This window comes from Plectropomus leopardus, chromosome 23 (assembly GCF_008729295.1).
Source record: "Plectropomus leopardus isolate mb chromosome 23, YSFRI_Pleo_2.0, whole genome shotgun sequence".
Classification (NCBI taxonomy): Eukaryota; Metazoa; Chordata; class Actinopteri; order Perciformes; family Serranidae; genus Plectropomus; species Plectropomus leopardus.
In genome coordinates, this window is record NC_056485.1 from 7,959,017 (window position 1) to 7,977,231 (window position 18,215).

At 40.6% G+C, this 18,215-nt stretch overlaps 1 protein-coding gene across 2 annotated transcripts in view; it reads left to right on the forward strand.

Moving 5' to 3' along the window:
- Positions 1 to 2,657: 2,657 nt before the first annotated feature.
- The window catches only part of LOC121961875 (sodium/calcium exchanger 1-like), a 120,175-nt gene continuing 104,617 nt past the window's right edge, over positions 2,658 to 18,215 (forward strand). The window contains exon 1 of one of the 2 annotated variants that reach the window (XM_042511953.1): positions 2,658 to 2,748. The gene's annotated coding sequence lies outside the window, so the exon portion shown is untranslated. The remainder of the gene's footprint in view (positions 2,749 to 18,215) is intronic. The other variant, XM_042511952.1, reaches the window with a different exon arrangement.

Consider the following 18,215-nt stretch of genomic DNA (forward strand, 5'->3'; position numbering starts at 1 on the left):
TTTTTTTCACAATAACGAAAATACCCAATGTTGTACCTTTGCCAATGTAATTATTCTGGTGAAGAATATTTCCCCATTTTCAAACACAGGCCTCCATGTTATTCATTAATAAAACACTTAAATATTACATGCACATCCATTCACAGAATCCCCTGTTCTGTTAGACTTTACTGTCAGCAAGGAGCTGCAATACAAATCTGTGTGTGGGCGCAGCGGATGTGTTGGCATCTGTATGTCTGTACACGTGCTCGTGTATTGTTCTTTCATGCATATTTAGTGCTGTTATGTGCGCATGTGTGTGCAAATGTGCTTATTTGTCCAGCTATGAGTTTGCAGTTATGCATTTAGCTGGAATGCATTTGGACATTGATGGTTGTGTGTGTGTGTTCTCTGAGCACAAGACTTTGTCTGGAATTGTTCAGTGTGTGTGTGTGTAAGTGAGTGTATGTGTGTGTTTAGATGTTCCCTTGGGGTGTGAATTAGCTTGCGGTGTAAAGGCCATGCTTCACGCTGAGACAGAACTCTGATCAACTGTGTCGAAAAGACGGATAATGTAAAACTACTCCTCTCCTCTCTCTCATTATTTACATCGACTCCAGAACTCCCTCCTCTCCCTCCTCTCCCGCTCCTTTTCCCATCCCCACAGCACTCACCCCTCCCGCCCTCTCCCGCTTCATCTTCCTCCTTTTCTCATTTCTCCTCTCTGGCCTTCATCCTCTCTATTGCTCCTCTGCTCTTTTTTTCCTCCATGTCCACTTTTCTAATGTTCTCACTGCCCTTCTCTCCCTCATCCATCTCTCACCCCACTATCTCATCTCAGCGCAGGCTATTCTTCTTTGCCTCTTCCTCTGTGGAAAGGTGAGGCAGAGCAGCACTTATACAGTCCGCAAATACATTTCCATACAAACAACATACTTTTTGATCTGCGGTGAAGCTCTTTCACAATTAAAGAAATGTAAACGGCGTATGTTGCTATGAATATTTTTAATTTTGATTCTGCTGTATTAGTCTTTGACCTGTTTTGTGGTGAAGGTTTTGGGGAGCAACTTGTTGCCAACCTTTTCACAAGAGCATAACTTTTTCCTAAACTTGTATGGAAATATTAACCAGAAGACAAAAAAATTAACCACAGACCTTATTCGATAATTGATTCATCATTTTATTCGTTTATTAGATGGCTGCACAGTACAGAAGTGACAGGAATTGAGGGGAGAGAACGATGAGGACTGACATGGTCATTGGCTGGAAGCGAACAAGGATTTTTTTGTTTCCAGCCCAATCTCCAGAAGAAAAGGAGGTGGAGGGGATGGTGGATGGTGTGTTGCCTAGGCGAGACGCCTGCCAAGCTGCAGACCACTGCAGACCATTGTTTGAGACCAACAAAAAACAAAACCTGTTTTACCTCTGCTTTTTTAGTCAACAAACATGGGTGTTTTGTAGCCAAGACTGTCTACCAAGACATTGCTGCGTTTCCTCCCAGGATGGTGGTACAAAAAGTAGCTGTCTTTTTACTACAACATCTTTGCGTTTCCTACTGGGATAGTGGCAGTTTTTTTTTTACTGATACAGTGCTGCATTTTCTGCAAGGATACTGGCACCAAAAATGAGCTGTTACTGTGTTTACTGGTGGCACAAAAAGTCGTTGAGTTGAGAAATTGCTACAGTTCCTGACGGGACAGTGGCACAAGAAGTGGTTGTTTTTAAGGAGACATTAATGCTTTTCTTGCCCTCAAAAGCCGGCTATTTTAAGCCAAAACATGATCTTTTTCCAATCATAACAGGTGTTTTTGTTTTTTGTGCCTAAATATGAATACATGCTAAACACGGTGATTGTTAAAATGGGAATTTGAACGTATCTGCTATGAAATACAAATGTATCGTATCCGTGGTTTGCAGAAACGTACAATGCCAAAAAAAATTTCTGGGCGAAAGGGTTGCTAGGTCCAACATGTTGCCAACTTTTTCACAACAGCATTTGAAATGTATGAGACGATAAGTCAAATGACAGACATTTAATCTGCAAAATCTGATACCTTTATTAGATAACAGGAAAGGAAATGAGGGGAGAAAAAGTTGTTTTGGGCGTTGCAAACAGGAAACAATTAATTGCTTCATTGGGAAAATAATTGATATGTAAACAATTGTTCTTGCAGCCTGAAGTTTTACAATTTGACTTGTGCGCCTGTTCTTGTCTCTCTGCTCTACTCCCAATGATCTTTTCAGTGCAGGGGTGATGCTGCTGGGAGTGCACGCTCCTTTGGTTCACATTTACCCCTCCGCCGCCAACACACACTCACACACAGGCACAAACACACACAGTAATAGCCGCTGTCTAGCTCTCTGCCTTATCCCTGCACTCCTGCTCACATCAGCTCAGTCTCCATCTCTCTTTTTTCTTTCTCACATCCACGTCTCCCCCTCTCTCTCTGTGCCTTGTTGCTCTGCACTAGAAAGCGAGAGAAAGAGGGGGGAGCTGCACCTAGCCAGAGAAAGAGAGAGGGAAAGAGAGAGAGAGAGAGAGAGACTTGGGAGGGCGCAAGAGCGCGCGAGCGAGCCAGCGGGTGAAGTGCGCGTGCTCTGTCACTGCCGCCGCCGCTTCAGAGGAGAGGAGCCGTTTATTCAGCTGCTGAATGAGGGACGGAACGGAGGCAAGGATGAACAGATAGAGGGATGAGTGAATGAATGAATGAACGGATCCCGAGCTGGGCTTCTTCCAGAGTACCGAACCGGTGAGAAGACACAAACAACGTGTGTATCATTATTGTTATATATATATATATCAATTAGTCATGCATGTATTGTTTATATTCTGTTGTTGCCATATGTGAGCCGCGTGTGAAGGGTGTATGTGGAGCGCGAGGACTTTGACAGTCCCGTTAATTGCGGCGGGTGGTGGAATTCGCACAGGTCGCTGCATGCGTGCGTAAATAAGGAGCACGGAACCTGTCGGGGTGAGATCAGGGGAACCGGAGAGGAGAGAAAGTGATCATAGCTCAGCGAAGTGATCGGGGAGGAATCTACCGGACAGTGACCGGGGGTCTTTCTCTCAGGTGAGACTCCGCAGAGCCCTGCTCTGTCCGTGGGGCGCCTTCAGCTTCGCTCCAATTAAGCATTTCCACAGCGCGCGGTCTCCTCGCGATCCTCGCTGGAAGACGGTGAGTGACATCTCCTCTAAACTGCTGAGGGAGTGTAACCCGGCAGAGCGGGGTGTTGGACCGACGTGATGCTGGTGGCCGGGATGAGAGAGGATGAGATCAGGGTCAGGGTTGGTGAACGCATTCCGGTGTGGAGGCACTGCGCACCGGGTCAGGGTGCACGAGAGAGGAACGGAAAGGCAGTGAAATAGAATATGCACGTGAGGATGTGATGTTAATAAAGGCTAGGGGGAATTAATGATGATGAAATTTCATACAGATTAGAGACCTGTATTTATGGAGGTGATTATGCTAAAATTCTCGTGACAGATATCTTTAGGGATGATGATGGTGGTGTTGCGAGTTTTGATGATGATGATGATGGCACAGATGGTGGTGATGGTTACACGGGTTTATATATATTTTATGTAATGTATTATTGCATTTTCGTTTTTATCTATTATGTTCAGTATTTACATGCACACTGTCTTATCATCAGCTTGTCAGTCATCTGTAAAGCATGGTGCTATACACTGATGATGATTGATTGATATTGGTGGTATGCTGTTGATGATGAGGAAAAGCAGACTGATGATGGTACAAGTGATAATGATGTGGTGGTGGTGATGATGATGATAGCTGCGGCTGACAGCAGAATGGTGAAGATGGAAATGGATGATGATGAAATCAGGATGATGATTGTGCTGCTATACATTTTTTTAATTAAGTTTAGCTAATAGCAACATTGTGATCATGGGTAGATCATGAGATAATGGGGCTCCATGGGCACAGATCTGCAAAAGGCACAGACACCTACAACATCAGTCACATCCTTTGCAGTTGTTATGCATTTTTTGTGGTTTTAAGTCTTTTTTGGTTGTTAAAATGGTCATAACTGCATTTTTTTTGTCTCTTTGTGATCTTTTTGCATCTCTCCATGGTCCTCATGTGTCCACTTGTGGTCTTTTTGAGTCTTTGTGGTCTTCTTGTGTTTCTGTGGTCACTATGTGTCTCTTTTTGGTTTTTTATACACCTCTTTGTGGTCATTTTAAATCTCTTTGTAGTGTTTTTGTTTCTCTTTGTGGTAATTTTGAATCTATTTGTGGTCCTTTAGCATCTCCTTGTGGTCTCTTAATGTCTTTGTGGTCATTTTGAACCTCTTTGTGGTCTTTTTTGTGTCTCTTTGTGGTCTTTTTGCATCTCTTTGTGGCCTTTTTTGTGATCTTTTTGTGTCTCTTTGTGGTCATCATGAGTCTCGTCTTGGTCAGGACATGTTAATTTGAGTGACATTTTGGTAAAGGCTGAAGTGGGGACACTTGGACCCCTGGGACCGTGCCCGATAGGCGCGTTAATAATCCATCCGTGATCATGATGATTTTGAGAATGATGATATTGATGATGGTTGTATGGTGTAAGTTTTGACGATGATTGTGGTCACAGTTTTATAATAGCTGAGCTAATGGCAGCATGATGATGGAAATCAGGACCTTTTCATCAAAGATGAATAATTAACATAAAGGCATGTCGCCCTCTCAATAATTCAAACAGCCAAGCTGTCTAAGGAGTAATGTAGGCTATAGATGAGTTTGCATATCTCAAACCATTTTTCAGCTTCCATCAGCAACAAGAAGTCTTTGTGTTAAGCAGCTTTGATGCCGTCTCGCTGGCTGCTACAATCCAGTGGGCATTTACTGACAGCAAGAGCTAATGTGGGCCATATCTGCAGGGTGGTGATATATGAGGCAACATTTTGGACAATTCGGAGATGTGCAAAGCTGTTTTCAGCGACTAGCAAAGAGTCAAAAATGTATTCCTGGCAGCAAGATATCATGATTTAATGATTAAGGAAAAATAAAAGGTCACTTTCTTGAGACGAGTTTTTGGTTTATAGGCCATGACACAGAAACAGCTTCTTGAGACGAAACTTTGTTGATGATTCAGAGGAAATTTCCAGTAGCATCAGAGTTTGAATTTATGAAAAAAAAAAGACTGCCCACTCATTTTCTGTATATGTTTGTGCTACCAGCTAACACGGACACAGCAGCAGTATGTTTTGGGCTTTCCTGCCATCTGTGTTGATTTAGTTCCATCCATCCAGTTATTCATCCAGGATGAGCTGTGTCTGTAAATGACTGCAAGTCCAGAGAAACCAGGTGTTTGGAAGAAAAACCACATGCATTTATTCATTATTTTGTCGGAGGCCTAATCCTAGAAATGTCAATATTGACATTGATTTGGTCAGGCTGTCACATTTATAGTTTGCAACTGTGTGCTTTGTGTATGCACATAATGCATGCTGCCTTCCTACCTGCTAAGTCTCTCTGTTTTTATTTGTGCTGGTGCCAAAAATATCCGAGACTTACTCTCTGTCTGCTGCTTCCTTTCCTATGACTGTATCCTCAACCAATCCATTAATGACTTAAGCAACACACTCCCTTTCCCGCTGGAGAAGGTGGTAACCCACATCTTGGCCGCTATTCTTGTCCATGTTAATCTGGTTATGTGTATCGCTGGCACTGGTCTCTGGTTACTTGTGTTGTTAACGATTACTGACCCCTGGGATCCCGCTACTGTCAGCATAGCGTGTCTGACCAATGGCTGGGAGGGACAGGAAAGTCCCTGTGGTCATAATCCTCTTCACTCCTGTGTGTGTTTGTGTGTGTGTTACATGCTGGTAGTGCTGTCAGTGGGGGGTTGTTGGCCCCAGAGATAGATGACTTGTGTTGTAAATGGTGTCAGGAGGAAGATGATGATGACAATGAAGACAATGACTAGGAAGTAGAAAAAGAAGAAATAAAGAAGGGGAAGAACGAATCATGTAGCCAGCAGTGGCTTCTGTAGTGGTTACAAGAGGAGAAATGACACTTGACAATAATTTATATGATTGCGTCAGGTTTTTAATTAAATGAGACATAGCATCCAAATCTTTCAACACTTACCAATTACTTTTGTATGGTCCCATTGTGCCCTTCAGGCCTAAAACCTCTCCTGGGTGATGACCCTATTGATTCCAAATGTCATAATTTTCAGGTATTTGCCAATGCCAGTATGGAGTCCCAACATGTTCAATAGGTCATTAAATAAATTAAAAAGACATTTGAAATAATAATCTGAATAATCTGTGTAAAATAAATGAATGAGCAAAAAAAAATAATTAAATAATAATAAAAGAAATCTAAATCTCAACCTCAAAATGTTATTTTAAAGGTGTCCCGCAGTCATGGAATCTTGTTTTCTAGGCCTGTAAAAGTTATGGATTCAGTAAAAATCACTGAAAGTTTTAAGATTTCAGATTTTTGTTGTGTAAAATGACATTGATTGTTGCTATGTTCTGTAGTAGTCTGAAAACCACACTGACACAATTTCTTTAAAAAAGCTATTGTTTAATAAAGAGCTATGCACTGACTATGCCCATAGCTTGAGGTTGGCTCCTTGAAGGTGAATATGAACATAACCAACCATTAGAGACTGGACTGTTTGATTTTCATCCAAAAATTTACATTTGGAATAAAGATCAATATACAATTCTGTTCTGTGAACAGCCCTTGAAATTAATTTTGGGTCCTTTAAAAGTGGAGGACAAGATTTGAAATTTTGCCCATGAAATTATGTGGGAACCCTGACTGTCTTTTTGCTCTTCACAGAGTTATGTGTCTGTTTAAACTTCCTTACAATCAAAACACTGTTCAGATAACTTTTAATTAACCAGCTAACTGCTGCTGCTAACACTGGCAGGTTTAGTGTTGTTGTGCTAGCCAACAGGAGCTGTCCAGCAAGCATTGGTTGGACTGTGACATCGTGTCCTCGGCCAGAAATGGTGCTGGGTAGACACCAAAAACTGCAGTGGGGTTATGAGGCAGATAGCCAGATGGTAATGTTGTTTCCACACCTGATAATGGTCCATTCAAACCCTCTCTTACAAACCAGGAAAAATCAAGATATATTTGCCGTGAGAAAAGGATGTCTTTGTTTTTTCTTTTAAAAAATTTTCACAATGCTTTTGTTTGGTTTGTGAACAGAGTACCATCCTGTGACGTCCACACCAAGTCCAAAGACTTGCATTGTATTTTTTTAATACAAAAATTTTCGTATATCTACATGTCAATTATATTCTCTAATCGTTGTAAGCCTGTGGTGTTTGTAAGTACCAGAAGTCTTTTTCCAGGTTGTCGGTGATTGCACATTGGAGAAGTAGCCTTCAGGGCTTTCAGACGGAAAGTCAAGTGACAAAGTCTAATTAGATAGACTGGTGTGGCAGCTGAATGGATAAAGCGCAGGGCTTTTATCCAGGAGACCAGGGTTTTTAATCCCATGTTTATTATTTGGCTTTTAATGTCATATTTCGGCGTATGCTACTTGAACACTCTGATACAGTGATCGGATGACAGTCAGGTAATGTTGCAGATGTCAGCAAAACTTTCATTGTAACCATTTTTGAACTGTTGGACGTCTAGGTTTGACTTTCAAACGGCGGTCATTCAGCATCGTTATGTTAGTAATATCCAAGCCTAGCCAGTTCGCTTGGTAGTTAGCATGTGCAGCCCTGTTTAGCTAAACTAAAGGAGATGCTAGTTACTGTGTGTGCGTTTATTTACAACAGTGGTTGTTTCAAATTAATTTTGACGTTGTTGCCCTAGGTAACAGGAGCTAATAGCTAAATTAGATTGCAGTTGTTGAAAAACCTTGATAAGAGAGGCATGGGACATGTGTGGGACAAGTATGATTGTAATTAATAATTGTTATTGTTACAGGGGAAAAATGCAACTCTGAAATGAAAACAGACTTTAAAAAAAGGGCATTTTAGATCTTCAATTAACTCCAATAAAACTTTAACTCGAACTAATGATGAGTTTAGTTTAGTTGACTTTCAGTGATTTATGCATAATTTCATGAAATTGTATTTTTTTTAGTGTTATTTGTATTTTAATTGTTATATATTCATTTAATACTAAACAGTTTAAGGCTCTATGTGGTGCAGTGCAATACAGCCTGTTTTTGCATGCATTTCCCCCCAGAGGGATCATTAAACTTTCAGTTCTCCTCTTAAGCTTTCCAACTCACTTGCCAACTATATTTTAATTTAGTTTTTGTTAGTAAAAGTGGCCTGAATCTAAATTTTAAAAAAACTCCACTCCATCTCCTTCATCTGTTTAGACTGCCACTTTAATCAGGATGATTTCAGGAGGCGTTTTAATCTTTCTGCGACCTCACGGTGAGTGCCCCCTCGAGACATTAAAAAGCACTGCGTCCTGCCTACAGGTTGATTAATTTAGTCCCTATAACAATAGAATGTGAGGACAGTGATAGATCATAGTGCTCATCTCTTCTCTGGCTGTGGCATAAAGTCGCTGGCCTATCCTGTTTTGTTTTATGTGGTCTTTGACATTCATGGAAAGTGCCCAAAATGCTGCCGGCTCTGCCCAAATGCCAAATCACATTTTGGCACCTCAACACTTTCTGGACTGGACTCTACTGTGAATGAAGGCCAAAGGGTTGTGCTTATAATATCAAACTAGTATATTAAACCCAAAACTTTACAGTCAGTGCAGGGATTTCTCAAATTCAGCTGTAAAATTTGAAAATATAACATGACCCAAAGCCTGATACAGCAAGAAATTGTTAGGGAACATTATAAAGAAAAAGTTAAAAATGTGTTTTACAAAATGCGACTTAGCACATCAATCAAATATCGATATTCTGCTTAAAACAATCAATAATCACTTCCACCGAGGACTAGAACACTATAAGTTTCAGATTTATTCTGAATGTAAAATCCTCTGAGTTTAAGAATCCAGTAAAGATGAGTTTTGCTGACCTAAAAATACCCTGATTCCTCTCATGGGGCCAAATAAGTTGACCGGGCAGCTCACATCATTCATCCCACTCAGTTTCCAATCACTCCCAAAGCATCAATTCAGGGATTCATTTGACACTTTTATTGCCAAATGGTATGATTTCCAAGCTGGGCACCAGTTTCTGATGTACCAACAGTGATCTCACTTGCACCGCAGACTGATTTGGCCCTCACACTTGTGTACCTCATCGAGTCCTTCAGAGGTGAAACGGCACATGATGAAATGAGTCATTACTAGCTTGTGGCACTGAATGCAGTCTGCTCCATTTTTGCTTAGTCTTCATTGGCCAAAATGGAGAGGACAGTCAGGATTTACAGTTTTACTCTCTTCTTAATGTAACGCTCACACCAGGATAAATGTTGGCATTGTGCATTTCTGCAGACCATGAAAATGTAGCACAATCACCACTGAAAATGCAGCAGTGTATCCCTAAAAAACAACTTTTTAATGGTTCAATTACTGCTGAAAGTGCAGCAATGTCCCACTAAAATATCACTCGCTTTTTATGGCACAATAACTACTGGAAATGCAGCAATATCTTACTAAAGATACTTGCTTTTTTTTAGTGGCACAGTCACTGCATGAACTGCCGTAATTTGTCACTAAAAAACATAAAATTTTTCATGGCACATTCGCAGCTGGAAATGCAACGCCTTGCTAAAAAACTAAAAATGCAGCAGTATCTCACAAAAAAAACCCACTTATTATGGCACAATTGTTGCTGGAAACGCAGCAGTGTCTCACTAAATAATGCTCACTTCTGTGTGGCACAGTTGTAACTGTAAACACAGCAATGTCTTGCCAAGAAATCACTTGCTTTTAGTAGCACAATGACCACTGGAAATGCAGCAATATTTTGCTGAAAAGTGCTTTTTAGTGGCACAAATGCTGCTGGAACCACAGGAATGTCTTGCTAGAAAACAATTGCTTTTTATGGCATCATCGGTGCTGAAAATGGAGCAATGTTTTACTAAAACTCAAAAAAATGTTATTTATTTATTTATTTATTTAGTTTGGTCTCCAACAGCTTTGTCACCTAGCTGTCACCCCCCCACCTCCTATTGCCAAAGTCAGCTCAGATATATGTATTCAGAGCTACGTTACTTTAGGAATTTTTATATTTTATGCATAAAATGTAAAGGTGTGACAAATGTTGTCTATGGTTTTTGCAGAAATGTGCAATGCCAACATTTTATTCTGGCGATTGGGCTGCTGTTATATTGTTTGAACTCACTCCATTTATCACCTGCAAGTGAAAGCTCATACAGCAAGCCTTTTGCACAATCTGTTTAAACATATTCAACAGAGGTCAAAGTTGTTTTCTGTATAAAGCACTGCCATGAAGGTTGTTTGTTGCTAACACCCTCTTGGACTGTGAAGATCATAAAGCTCCAGGTCACATATATATATGTTTAAGAATTGGAGTTGATGATAAATGTGGTTGTGGAGAGAGGAGGGCTAAAGGGGAAATCCATTTTAATATCTTTATTACAATGGCAGTATACCTTGCATTCCCAAGTCAGTGTTGTAATGTCATGCAGTATATTTCTTATCCTCTCTGGCAAGTGGCAGATGTAGATAACATTGTTTCCAGATGCATCAGTTTCGAGCAATGCTCATCAATCAAACAGGAAGCAATCTGTCACAGTCAGAGATAGCTGGTCCTCCATGTACATTCACCTCAATAAATCAGGATGCAATGCAGCAGCAAGGCCTGTATAGGTTTAAAGGGATTTCTCAAGCAGAAAACACGAACTGAGATACATGATGTCGACTGATGAAAAAGAAGCACCGAAAAGAAAAGTACAACACTTAATCACAATGCGATGTGAAGCAAACTGCTAGTGTCCCATAGAAAAAGTTAAGGAGAAAACTACAACTACTGTGTCTTTGATGTTTGATTTAAAAAAAAAAAAAAAACTTTTCACAATTCGAATACACAAAATTAGAAAGAAAATAGCAGCATACAGTGCATGGAGAGGCAGAAAATTGAATGGGCTTTTTTGAAGCTTCCACCCACAAAAAAAGAATAGAGAATAAAGAATACAATTTCACAATGTCATAAAAAACATAAAAGTTAGATAGAAATGACATGAAATGGAGTTCTTAATTTAGCTTGTGTACCACTTTATGTCATCAAACTGGCTCAGTAATGTCAATTATTCAGCTATTTATCTTACATTTGCTAACATTAGCTACCAAAAAGTAACGGTCCCGCCAGACAAAGTGAGGCAGCAAAATCCCTCAGTCAAATTATATTGAGCAGTGGTGCGTTTAAATTTTTATTTGGAAGAATTCAAAAGCTGCATGTACCTGATATAAAGAATATACTCATCTCAATGCTGATGCTGTATTTGTATCAAAATATTTAAGAATCAGTCAAATCAAATTTCCCAATTTTCCCCAAACAGCTTTCACACTGATAAATCCATTTGAACTTAAGCTTTAATGGAAAAGTTAGAGTTTAGCTGTATCGTGTTAATCTCCAGTTATGCGTGACTGGCTGAGGATTTTTTCTGCAGAGTAAGACATAAAGGACAATTTGTCAGGACAACTTGACCGGGTTATCCCATTCATCTTTAAAGAGTAGGTACAATCCCAAATGACTGCTGCTGCTGCACTTAGCTCTGTGTCTTTGAGTCCTTAGGTCTACACGTCGTTACAGTCCACACACACAAAGGCAGAAATCCTCCAAAATGTTAAAAGTTAACACAGAAAAACTGACAGACGTCCATTCACAAAGAGACACAAAGACACATGATGGTGCCATCACCACTGTCGCCCCGACCAGCTGATGTTTAAAGATGAGAGGGTCATTGATATGCAGAGAGGCTCACTCTGCTGCTGCTAAGAATAGAAAGCTCCGAGGTGGAGGGGAGCCATTTGTTTTATGAATAACCTCAGTCTACACACACCTTAACTGATGATAGTGAGTGTGAGGGATAGTAGCTGTCTGTCTGTCTGTCTGTGTGATCTGTATGCAATGATTCACAGGGCAGACTGTCCCGCAGAAGATGTTTTTGTTGTCGTCAATGTTGTTGCCTTAAATTACATTTCAGGAATGGCTTGACGTTTGGCGGCATGAGGCTACGTTAAGTGGAGAAAAGTGACTAAGGTGCTGATGATTTCTGAAAGATAGAGGAAGAGAAAGTGGAAAAAAACCCACCGCCTTTGTCCTTTTCTCAGTCGCTCTCGGAGGCCAGATTTGGCACAAGCTGCTCTTTTGAATTCATGAATGGGATGCATGATGTGAAACGGACAATCAGACTTATCCAATCAACTGGGAAAATGGGCACCGTTGACGAATATATTGACCTTTAAAATGTTTTTTTAAATGGACAGGCTTTCATGTGAAATGAACAGTTTGCGGAGAGCATTGTGTGCTCTTTTTTTAAAGGAGGATTTAGAAGCTTTAGAGTCAAATTGAGGAGAGTGTGAGCCTCTTTGGAGTGGCTACTGGTTGTCGAACAGATGAAGCACTTGTTTCGAAAGCACAGATTTTTTTCTTCTCTGAGTTTGTGACTCCCTCTACCTCTTAACCTCCCTTTGCTGCCCTGTCATTTTTCCTCCTCTTTCCCTCTCCACCATGTTTGTACAGCTTTCACTCTTTAATTTTCCTCCGTCTCTCCTGTCTCCATGTCTGTCTCACTCTGTCCTCCCTCTAGTTTAACTCCTATATCTGTCTCTCTTTTTCTGTGTGTATTGGCAGTAAGATAATCATTTTCAGGGCAGTTTATCATACACAAAAATAACTGTTGAATACTCCTTTCCAGGATTTTAACCATGTGTTGTAGGCTATGTTTAGTGGGTCTGCATTGTACATTTACCACATGTCCTGCAACACCAAACATACAGGGCAATATGCAAAGTAAAACTTAAAAGATTGTTTAACTTCCTGCTAAAACATGAAACCATCCTTTTGAAACTGGAGCGTTCAAAATTCCAGACTCGAATTACATGACTTGGACTCGAGTCAGACTCGAGTCACAACTATGCTGACTTTAGGCTCAACTTGCAACTCGACTTGGACTTTGCCTCGTGACTTCAATTGGACATGAGTCTTTCAATTTGAAATCACTTGATACCGTCCAGCAAATCCAAAGATTAAAAAGTATGTTATTTAAAAACTAAGTATTAGAAACTATTTCTTTAAACTTTAAAAAACTATTGTCTGGGCTGCCTAAAATTTTTAGATTAACTGAATTTAAGAAGACAAGTTGAATCATTACAAAATTACCTCAACATATCTTTTCAAATTTACCCAACGATTTCTTTTTACAGTATACTGAAACAAAGACATTGATCAGATCTTCATTACTGCTTATTATAGTCAAATGTTGAAATACAGCGTTGCTTTAACAGGATCAACTTTTCAGATGCAGCACTTTCCTCCAGTTAGTTTTAAAGCTAAAACAACAGCCCACAAAATGTCTTTAGCATCAGGCCTCCATCCACAAATTAGAGCTCAGAGTAGATATAAATGGCTGGAGCATCAAGTGTGCGAGATGGCCTTAACGTTACAACTATACATTCATCAACAATGCCCCTGTGCCCCAAAACACCAAAACAAGCCCAAATGGCACCATAATGTGTATTTCCTTCTGCTCCACTGCACGCAGTAATAACCTCAGGTCAGCAATAAAAGATGGTCATACACTCCCATACAAGCACTCGCACATACTGGTAAGAGAAGCTGCTGAAAAAAGGATGATTCTGTTCTGTGGCCACTTAGGAGCAGCAGAACAATCTGCAAACATTAAATAAACTTGATATAGTTCATCTGTTAGCAAACATTTTACACGTAGAGGAGTTCGGGGAACAGTGTTGGCATTCATTTGGAGTAGTGTTTTTGGCCACCACTTTAGCTGTGTTCACCAGCAAGTTGCTAACTTCCTGTCCGCTGTTTGATGCTGATCAAGTTATGCATACAGTGAGTTAAAGTCAGTTTTGTCCACTGAAACAGCTGCAAGTAAGAAACATTTTATTGTGGTTTTGTTACCAGGGGTAGGACCAAGTCATTGTTTTGCAAGTCACAAAGAAGTTTTTGTATTCACGCCGCAAGTCAAGACTGACAAGTTTCAAGTCTCAAGTCAAGTATCAAACTTTGGATTTCGTAAACACAATCATGAATGCTTTTACAATACTGTACCGATTTGTACTTGTGCGACTGAACGTAATCATCAAAAAGAAGAGTTGACAGTGCACTTAAATAGTGTTTAGCACTATTAAGCATTTGATTTGACTTGAGTCGACATCTCTGTTTATTACTATGAGCTACTTCTTTCATATGACACATCATATGAAATATTTACTTTTGCAGCTTTATAATTAAACTTTATATATACTGAGAAATCCCAGTTTTCCTGGTAGAAAAAAATCAAGTGGTGGACTGTGATTTTTTATGACATTAGAACAAAAATATACTTTTTGCATTTCTTTGTCTCCCCCTGCTTTACTGTCACTTTCATTTTTTTCCACCTCTTTCCTCCTTGCTTTGTTGTTCCTGTCCTATATAGTCACTCCCACATCTTTTTTTTTCTGATTACCTGCACTGTTGTCTGTCCTCGTCGGGTTCACTCCTGTCAGTCTTTTTCTATCAGTCTCTCTCTCTCTCTCTCTCTCTCTCTCTCTCTCCGTCTGTCCTCACACATCTCCATATCCTTCTCCGTCTGGCCTTCTCTCTCTAGCCTACCTCACCCCATTACTCTTAACGGCCTCTTCACCTGGTGCACTCCTCTGTCTGTCTCTCCACTCCTGGGTTGTTTACTACTTTTGTCCCCTTTCCTTCACCCCTCTCTGTCTCCTCTCCATCACTCCCCTCATGCCGGTCTCTTCCTCTCCGGCTTAACATCCTAGCAGTCATTACAGGTTTTCCCCTGTGCTGCCCAATAACGCTCTATCTTAAATTATATTTACTAATTTACTTATCTGTTTTGTTCTAGTCTTTTCCGTCCTGGCTGTTTCTATCCTTCTCATGCCCAGTAATCTGTCCCAACAGCGTAAACCCAAACCTATCTTATATAATCTGATAAGAGTCCACACACATACAAGCTGTCCAGCCACATTGCATGCATGACTGCGGGGTGTTTCTGCATGCGATGTGTGTATGACGGTGTGTTCACGAGTGCGTTCATGTGTGGTTGTGAAATCTTGCAAGTGTCGGAGCCTCAGCGGAGCGGGTGGTTGAGTATTTTTGCATATGTGCGTGGAGGAAGGATTGTCGTGTCCGGTGGTTTTCTGATTGGTTTGAAGAAGGGATCAGAAGTGATAGAGCGATAAACGGGAAAACAATAAAAAATACAGTGACGCAGGAGGGGACGACAGGCAATCCTAAATAACCATAATCCACTCTGCTGTCATGCTATTGCAGTCTCTGTGCTTCTCTATTTTTCCCTTTTACACACACATCCCCAGCTTTTTAAAACACACACACACTGCTGCTGTGCAAATACACAATTGCTCTTTAGACTTCTATAGTTCAAGTTTGTGTTTGTGGAAGTTCTGTGTACTCACCAAACCCCTCAGACCTCACTGTGACCTATTTTTTAAAAGAAAATAAAGCTAATATTTTCTTTTAATACCTGAAAAAAATGCCCTGTTCTTTTGGACATGGAGCACTTGTCCTGTGTCTCTGTGCTGCTGCTCCTGTTAAATAAGAAAGGGCAGTGTTTTGTTTTTTTCATCATACGGTAAAGCTTTGCGCTAATGAAAGACTCACTTCCTTTTAACTTCATTAGTTTTACCACAGCTCTGTTGCTCCTATTTCCTGAACACAAACAAATCAAACGCACTTGTGTTATCCATCTGCTCTGTTATCAAACTGTACTGCTTCTTGGCAGTGCTCACAGGCCCACACACACACACACATACACACACACAACTTTGCGCAGTTTGACACGCCTCCTTTTGGCATTCATTCGCAGAGGCAGAGATTTCTCATCACCACAGGGGTATTTACTTTTGAAATTAAAGAAATGGAGGGGAAATAGACAAGGCGAGTGCCAAGTCCTTATGAATTATGGCTGGAGGAGATGATTTCAACTGAATCTAACGTCCTCACACATCCTCTCCATTTCAGTACAACAGTAGTATTTTGTCCAAATGCCCCCTTCTTTCTACGCTGTGTTCCTAAAATGTTGGCGACATACTGATTCATAAACAAGTCAACTTGACTAAATCCTGTGTTCGTGAAGCTTTATTCATAAAGTGATAGCTGGTCCCCTCAAATCTGGATTTCCTCTACGGTTTTGTACTTACAACTGCAAGTCAGTCTGAATAAACGCCTCAGCGACTGCAAGCAGCCGTGACGTGAAAATGGAGAGAAGCTTTGGGTGGAGGTGTAAAGGCGACCAGGGTGAGTGTAGTGCAAACACTCAAAGACTGACGTTCCCTCAGGATGGCTGGTGTTCACTGTGAGTGTGTGTTTGAGGGCTGGAAAGTGCTTCTATGTATAGGTTTATGTGATGGAACGTCACATGTATATACAAATGGTGTGACGACTTTTAGTTATGAACCCCATGTGAGGGCATGCGTGACCATGACCCAGCAGCAGAGAAATAACACTTAAATGAACAGCTTGCACGGATTTGTGCATGCTTGTTTGTGTGTATGTGTGTACTTGTAGTGCATAGTGAGGACAAAAAAAAACATATTTTAGCCACAGAATGAGGATATTTGGCCAGTCCTTAACTGTTCAAATTCGTGTTTGAGGGTTTAGAATTATTTTTAAGGTTCAGGTTTCATTTCAGTTTGGGTAAAGGTTGGGGGTTAGGGTCAGGCAATGCACAGACTTCTCTTTCTGAATACAAATACTACCGATTAGTCGTCAAATACTAACGCTATGTCAGTGGACGTGATACTGACACACCTTTCGCAGCATTATCAAACACATTGGCGTAAGGTAATATATACAACGTAAGGAGCTGGAAAGTCCCTATAGGGCAGGAGGGGGGTGGATGGGTCCAACAAACCCCAGACTTTCACCCTGGAACATGCTGTTTGCTTCCCATGTGAATGTTTAGCAAAACCATGATGTTTTTTTCTAAACCTAACCACTTGCTTTTGTTGAATAAGGAAATAAAAGTAAGTACAAGGGGTTTCAACCAAGTTTTTAGTTCATTTTGAAAAATACTTTTTTTAAAATACGTTCGATTAGCAGAAACTCTACACTTGCTGTGAAAAAGGAAGTGTATTTTGAAAAGATACTATGCTTGTAACAAGCGTAAATGGACACGCTGTTACGCAACATAAACAACAGAGGCAGGAGGATACCTAGCGCATCATATTTAGATGTGAAAGTATGCTGACAAAATGGCGATATTGTGAAGTTTGGATAAGAACGCCTTGGAATACATTATGTCAGTGAGGGTCCTCACAGTGATTGAAATATAAGAATGTTTGTATGTGTGTCACAAAGACCAAGCAGCAAAAATAAATCCATATGTGTAAAGGAACTATAGAACAGCCTCCATGGAAACAGGGGGCCTTGCTGTGATTTTAAACGCTTCATTCTCAATGTTCATTTTCATTTATTTATGCATGATAACATATGTATGTGTGTGTGTGTGTGTGTGTGTGTGTGTGTGTGTGTGTGAGTGTGTGCGTGAGTTTTAGCTTGCTAGCTCCCTCCGGCTCTCTGCTATCCTCTCTGAGTGTGACATTAGCAAGGGACGGAAGTCTGAGCACCATACTGCCAGTACCTCTCAACATCATACACACATACACACACACACACACACACACACACACACACACACACACACAGACAAAAAACAAACAAACGGAGGCTGGCAGATACTGGATATGAACATCTGCAATATGACTCGTGCTCAGGGAGAGCGGAGTGCATGCATGTGTGTGTGTGTTTGTGAGCGTCAACAAAACATATCCATGACTTTGTATCCATAGAAAGCCGGGGGAAGATTATGCTGATTGTGTGTTGCGTAATATTATGTGTGTAATATGCATTATGAGATTGCATACGTTACATTATGGAGATTATCTAAAGCCACAGTTCGAGACCTGTCAAACTGCCAGCGTCAGTTAGGCAGAAGCTTACACTATCACAGCATGCAGTCCCCAGCTGCAGGGGGGGCTATTATGCAGTTTCTATTTTGTTTGTAGCTCATTAGGAATCAAACACCTGGACACTATGTTGCATTAGATATATTGCTGTCGGCATGCGTGGGGAGTACACACAACATCACATGACAGTTCGTGATTAAAT